Source organism: Anticarsia gemmatalis, chromosome 12 (assembly GCF_050436995.1).
Source record: "Anticarsia gemmatalis isolate Benzon Research Colony breed Stoneville strain chromosome 12, ilAntGemm2 primary, whole genome shotgun sequence".
Lineage (NCBI taxonomy): Eukaryota > Metazoa > Arthropoda > Insecta > Lepidoptera > Erebidae > Anticarsia > Anticarsia gemmatalis.
In genome coordinates, this window is record NC_134756.1 from 5,610,867 (window position 1) to 5,619,069 (window position 8,203).

Genomic DNA, 8,203 nt, shown 5'->3' on the forward strand with positions numbered 1-8,203 from the left:
AGGGTTAAATATAAAATGTAAACTCTGTACAATTTATATGTATATGAAAACTAGCCGTCTAAGCATGGCGCAATTATATTATTGTGGCAGAGGAAAATCTGTATGATATGGTTGGTTTAAGTTTAGATTCATACAACATAGATACGCTTGTGCTGTTTTTATTCAAATGTTTATTATTTATTAAATACATGTTCTACATATTTTAAAAAGTTAATGTAACTTAATGAAAATTGTGTTTCCAGTAGTTGAGAACAATTTTGGTGGTTCGAAAATATGTATATCGGAAGTGATGCACAACAAATAGTTTGTGGCCAAGTCTCGAACTAGTGTGGTAGAGCTGCGTGTCCGGTAATATTTGTCAATTTGCATGTAAGCTACGGCCATTCGAGGGTAACTGTAAAGTTGGAATGCGAGCTCGACTCGCCTACCTACTTCTCTTCTCCACTGAACCAAATATGAGGAGCTGTTTCGATAATCATCGCGCAATTACTTGATTAAGTGTATCTACTTGAATAAATCAAGTTAATCATCGATTACTTATTCACTTGCAGTATCTAGCATTCTCTTTTAAGTATTTAGGTGGTATAATTTGCTTTCTTTATCAGTCAAATACCTAACTGATGCCAACTTACTTTGTTAGTAAACATAAATGACCTGGTTAAGTAACTATACAAAACATCGTCATTTGAATTCGTATTGAAAGCAATTTCAAGTCCGTATCTATTTCTGAGAGTCGCATATTGAGTTATAAGTCAGTTATCACTTTTAGTACGTATTCACTGTAAACGGAACTTGGGAACTGGCACACCATCATTGACGTCCCCATAGTGGTTTTTATATCGACCGCAGAGGGCGGGCCCGGTACTAGAGTCAACTCATGATTCTGATTCAACTCATCACTAAGGTATGGGGTCAAATGCTATCTAAAACAACCTTGTGTTTATCAAATAACTTATTACTATCCATATTCTCAAAGTTATTATGCGTACACTAATTTCCTATTTAACAAAAACTGGTTAGAGTGGTGTTCTGATTTTGAGTTTATTTTTGTAGATCGATTGAAACGTCAACTTTATGGTTATGCTGATAATAGGTATATTTTTTTATTATAAGTGTGTACCTATATGTTTATAAACTTAAGGTATACCTTAATTTTATAAAAATATACTTTTTTTACTATTATCGATTCGCTAAATTTAATTAAGATTAAGTTGAATTACTGCATGAAAACTTGGTCAGCAGACATTGGCGACTATTGGCAGTTGCACGTGGCGTGAATAGAATCAATTCGGTTTCGCATACCGTTGCACCTTAATGGAGCCACAAATCTGGCTACTGAATACATTAACCGTAACTGTGTACATAGAGTGTGAGCTAAATCGATTGGTTCTTATTGTCTCTATAATTCTTATTGTCTCTAATAAACACCGAAAATAAACTCTGAATCATTTCAAGTCAAGATTTGAAAAACAAAAATGTAAAAGTTATAATATGAGGTTCAGAGTCCACTAGGAAGTTTCCCCTACACGCTACCTGTTAATTTAGACAACTTTTTGTGAGGCTAACGTGTCAAAAACCGGTGAGATCTCTGCATCGTTTTCTGGGCCAGCCTCGAAGGCCATCTCCAGGTGCATATTTAATTATATTATACAGGTTTTTACAGTTGCAGTTGCTTTATTAAATCTCTCTTCAATTGCAGGATACAATATTAATTTATTGAATTAACCTTAAATCGAAATAAATATACCTGAATCACGATATACTAGTCACTTGTCTTCGTTAAACAACTACATTTTCTGTTTTTGTTCCAATTCGTTGTAGACCAAAAATATTCGCTACTCCCCTCTAATTAGAAACTTAAAGAGAATGCATCAAGCATTTTCTAAAAGGCGAAGCGATATGAATATCTAGCACTAGTGTCAATCAGCATCAACTTCACTTCCTGGTTCTGACGCCATATAATTTCATATTAATTGAACACGCAGAGCAAAAAGTGCTAAGACGCCTAGTTTGTGTTCATAGTCCATTTCATTTTTCGAACACTTGAAATGGAAATGTGAAAATGTTCTAATCCGGGTAAAAAAATATGTTGAGCGTAAACAAATATAACTCGATGTGTAAACAAGGCGCGCAGTGGGCCAGTGGGCCATCAGCGAAATGTTAGCTTTCGTTCTTACTGCCAATGACAGCCTATTATCAAGGCAGCGTGACCTAGAAGGACACGCCGCATTCCGACCGATCCACACCGCGTACAACTATGATTTAGCGATAATCTTTTTGCACTTGTCTTATATATTTCTTGTTTCAAAACTATTTTGAATGTGAGCATATGCATATTTTTTATTCAGATTCTTTAGAAATTGTATTATTGATGGTTGGAGATCTTAAATATAAATCTATAGTTATGTATAAAAGATTTTTAGGACTGGAGCTTAGTCAAAAGTAAAGGCCATTTTTCAGTATTTGGCTATTCGACGCCCTGGCTAATTATCTAATTATCTTCATTTCAGAAGATTCTTCTATCCTGCCCTTTGAAAGACTTACTTGACAGGCTTGCTCTAGGACTGTTTTATTACTGTTTTGACCATTATTAAACATATTTAAAAATTGAAATGTCACTCGGTTTAATAATACTGTCTTATAACTTTTAAACTCTCGCGTTGCATGTTTAATGTATAATAGAATACGGGAATTAACGCGAACACGCATTTTACCTTAAAATGCCTAACGTTTCGGCGCAGGTTGCACTCGCCGTGGTCCCAGGCAGACTTCCCGTATTCTATTATACATTAATACTGTCTTAGTTTCAACTATAAATTATAGAGTCGAGAGCATACAATACATATTGATTGTAATATATCATATGTGTTTTCACTCGTCACGACGTTCAACAATAGCTTAGGCTTGATATAAATAGCAAGTTGCAATGTCACAGTCATAGAAAGTGAAGACTGCTCCCAATGTGAAGCAGAACGGATCATTTGTACAAAACAACAATGGGTTACGATTACGATTGTGGACCATCCCTAATTATAAAGGGGCATCACTACTTTAGGCGTACCTACCATAGATTGTTCAACATCAATGTTTTCTTACATGAGAACATTGTGTTTATTGCTGGTTTCACTGATTGTGAATTGATCTCATTGCATACGATATTACATTGGTAAGGTTCTACTGTTGCAGATATCTGTCTCGCTGATGTTAAAATACTATAGAATAAGTCCTATTTTGCGCTACAATTATTTAGAATACATAAGCTTTATTTTCTCAAATTTTGAGGCAATCGCATAGTTGCTTTATCTCGAAGACAAAATTAAATTATAAAACACTCGCGATTAAATAAAAACACACATACTGTAAAAACAACTGTCCTATGTTTTGTGTCATTAAAACAGTCGCATAAATATGCAAGGAACATAAATATTTAATCACTTCATGATTTATAATTCCTTTCCAAGTTCCTTTTACTTTACACTTACGTTCAGGAAAGAAAGTAAAAAACAAAATTAATTTGTAAACAAATATAGTGACGTGTCCTTTTACTTTTCATGTCGTGTTACTTATTCATGTGTATTATTGGGTTCGGGTAAAAATGATTTTGGCTATCAATGTGGAACGTAGTGTTGTAAAACGCAATACGGCCTGGATATGAATGAGACTACTTGGGACTAATATGACTATCTTGCAGATTAACTGTTTGATAAGAACTACTTACTAGCTATTCGTTAAAAAAACGTATAAAGTAACTTTAAAGGAATCCATGTCTCAAGTGTAAAATGTGACGTGGAAAACTATGAACTATGTAAAAACTGAGGAAACATTACCAAATATTATTGAGTAGTGTCATTTAATAATTGACAAAAAAACCAAATTCAATGTTGAAAAACGGTAATTATATTCAACGATTTCTCTACATCATTTTTTTTTCAGAAGTGTAACTTGTAACTCTCAAAGTAAATAAGATGTAACATTATGATATGAAATTGCTCATTCATACAAATTAAGTTGCAATAAGTTTAAACATTGTGAGAAAGTACAAGTTGACACGATGACCTAGCGATGCGACGGCGAGGTAATTGAAATAAAGATTACATACCATAAAGGTTTCTACTGAAATTGAACTTGGCCGTGGCCGGCGCCGCAGCCCTACTTTTATTGAATAATTTTAATCTTTGATGAGAATATTTATTAAGTCTGCTTTATAGCTGTAAATGAGAAACTAGCTGTACCTAATTAGGCTTACAAGCAAATAATTATTGCACCTGTTGGAGTTTTAAATTTAGCTTGTTCTATTGACAGTGCGAAAATGTTTGGAAGTGCATAAAGCGCTCATAATTTCTCAGCTTTTAAATATGTATCGGTGTACTCGTCTTGATCTTAATTTATACGGTTAGAGTAAGATACTTACGTTAAGTGATTCTCAGTACTAACCGCTCAAATGTAAAGTAGGATAACTTACCTACTGATGAAGCCGATAGCCCTACTCCAACAACGAGATATGCCTACTATTTCCTGTTTTCTAACATTTAATTAATTAAACAATAAGTCATTTGAAGAACCAATTTCTCAGAGGTAGGCGAGACGAAGTTTCTTTACAATTATTCTTGTGGGAACATTTTAATTGTGCAAAGGGTGGCTATTAAATTGTTCTAATTCGACATCTTACTTCATTTGTCGATTCACTTCTCATAAAACTAATTATTATTTGTTATTGTATAAGTATAGCGACAGCGTAGCGTAAACAACTAAACTAATTTCCTGCACGCATTAAGTAAAATTTAAAACAATTACTTGAGCATTTTCGTTCGTCGCAGGTGAACGTCTGTGTTGTTTGGTACTTTTTGTTTTGAACATAATTTGGGCGCTTTTTACCGACGCCGGCCCCCACCGGCCTCGGTCGCCTCACTTTCTCTGCGACTCGCTTTGACAAACCATAAAATATATTTGAACAACTTACTATGAGAAATGATTGACCCCAATAGCCGCATCGTAACAAGTTCCGTAGCCCGAATGCATCGGAAATACGTCGAATTAATTTATTTTATTTACATACATTATTATAATTCTTAGAGGAAAAAACCTGTTGCTAGATCTAGTATTCTTATCAATATTGATAACTTAATATACTTACAAAAACATTCGATGATCAATTGTTTGTGGATCGTTCTTACCGGGTGTTGTTTTTATGTTTTAAGTATTTGAACCACTTGCATGTGTCCGAAGATAATTCATTGCCAATTTCCACAAACGACTTGAACATTGAATAAACATTTTTCGAGGCAGTGATTCAGAGAGCCATATAAATTAATTCGTGATTCACAATTAAGTGTGCGTTCCGAAAGACATTTTTCCTCGACGCTTTCTACATGGACGGAAAACAGGAAAACACACGGAAATACGCGTAGAGAATCTCTTCGAGTGATTTCTATCTAAAGTCGGTTACTTGAATAACTTATGAGATGATTTTATTGGCGTCTGAAACATCTGCATTTATTATACTAAGCTGTTCTAAATTCGGGTCGTTGATATTTATAGCATTTTAATTTGCTATAATTATACCTTCTGTTTCATAGCACTTGATGAGGTTTCCAATAATAATTACTTACGATGCCGATGCCGATGGTGTGATTTTGTTGTTTCTATTTGTGAAACAACAATCACACCATCTAGTAGTCCATCCAGTAGTCTGGAAATAGTCTTATACAAAATAAATTTATGAGGAATTGTATGGATAAATAGACTTTTGTATGAACCTATGACATGACAAATTACCAAGTCTAATGATACTTACAACTTTTTAAACGATATAGCATTATAATAGTTACTCAGATATTTCTTGTTCTACGAAATGATGATTGTGAATAAGGTGTAATTTCTTGCACTTGATACTCTCAGTTTTTCCGCGAGAGCGGTGCCTCGACACAATGCGCACAATATGTTTATATTTTTCTAGCGCAGCGAAACTATCACAATAGCGATACACACGTCAATAGTCTCGACTACAAAGAGCTAGGTCTTTTTACCACCAAACTTTCTTCATGTAAGTAGTTAACTAGGTACCTAAATAGTTACGTAAAGCCGCTCACTGAGTCCGGTCATCGATCTCCTAGATGTTATCTAATTGTGACGCAATCGTTTATTATGAAACGACTAATTTAAATATTGACATTCGCTGTTCCGCCGCAGTGTTGCTGTACGCATAACTTTTTTGTCCTGTGTGTATTTTGAGCTTGTTTGATGACACTTTGTAGTTCTGGCACTGTTAATGTAGACGGCTTATTGCCCAGGTGGTTATAAGGATATCGTGATATGAATTTTAGTTGCAGTCTTTGTTAAGTAAAAGGCCTATAAGTAACTGGATAAGTCTAGTATTTTCTCTTTTATGTATTTTTGTTATTTCATTCTTATTGCTACTAGAATTTGATCTTGAGTTATTATTACGTCCAGAAGATATATGACGATCATGAGGGAGATTTCATTAAAGAAAGACCCTAATTATCACAAAGTAGGACATATCCTTAGGTCATGGAAATACCAACATGTGATAGATTTCTTTCTTCGCTTTCTACAGTTCTCCTAACATTATTACTCACATAAAGTTTACATTTTTACAGACACCACATCAAAAGAATAATAAAATTGCAACATTATTATAGAACTCGTTGATGTCTTTTGTATGAAAACATTGATATTTTGATCGCGGGCTTATGATAACAATTTCTTAATTGAATTACTCGCAAGTATCTATCAGATCGGTGTTGTATGAACATAGTATAATGCTCTTAATAACTGTATGTTGATATTGCACCGCAACGAGATGATTAGCACCGATACGGTTAATATAATACTGAGACTATTACACGCCGCCGTTAGCTTGTGTTACAATATACATTAACCTTCGTGTTATAACATAATATTCTATCTTACATGTTTTTTATCAATAGATACGAATATGACCTGGGTATATTGTGAATTGAAATATTGGTAATAAAAATAACGTTACAATTATTAGGTTATAGGAAAACTGTTATGATGTCGGTTGATGTTTTACTTAATGATTTTAATCGTCGTTCGTAATAACAAGCATTCATTGTTTTTTTTTATCTTATATATTTTAAAATTTCGCTATCACATAATTATATAGGTACTATACAAACCAAAACAGAAAAACTAGACTAAAAATCTATTATAACTTCTCAATTCCAAAGCATTGACTGACAGTAATAGCCAATGATTTCTTACAATAATAGAACATTGAAATATGTTGTTACCTGTAAGTTATACCAACATACCTATTTGCGTCATTGAAGTACTTTAATACAGCTAAATATGAAAGAAAATCTATAAAGAGAGCCATCAAACATTTAACTCCGAAAAGCTGACACTGAAAATTACAACAAAATTAAAATAAAATTTTCAAACATAATCGAAGGCGAACCGTGAAATGCAATAAATGTATAATCAACAAAATACGAATGTTTGTTTGTTTGAAACGGTGATCAATGCACGAAACACGTGTTTTGTTGCGTCACGCAGGTGTTCGGACATTAATTACTGCACCTAGCACTAACACCGGTCAATGCAAGACTGTGACAAGACAATCAATAAAACACGACAATAGTTTATCTAATGTGTAGTAAATGCATGGTATGTTACAATATTTTATTGTAGAATTGATTGCAGAATTATTTACTTTCGTTTTTTAAAGGTTTTATGTGATCTTTTGGACATTTTCTGGGATGCAAGAATGAAAAGACAATGTCGCTTTCTATTGCTGGAATTTATTTTATGAACAATTATATTATTTCCTGGTAATATATTTGAATATGCAATTTCCGAAAACGCGCTTCTCTTAATCTTTGCAATTTGAATGAGCACGTTTTAAAATTGCATATTATTCATATCAAACTACATTTTGTGTGTATCGTTCCTACCCTGGTCGATTGAAATTTGATCGAACAATATTGATTCTTTATATCAATTTTATCAAAACAATAAATTGCATATACACATTGTCATAATACCGTGCTAGGTTAAACGAGGAATTGGGCGTTGAGGTCATTACCCCGCGTTCACTTTCTCCCTGACCGGTGCCTGTTGTAACAAAGATGTCATGTTACTTATTCACAGATTAACTTGAGTTATTCATTCATGTGTGGCAATAATAAAGCGACACTATCAGGCAGTTGTTGTGTATTTT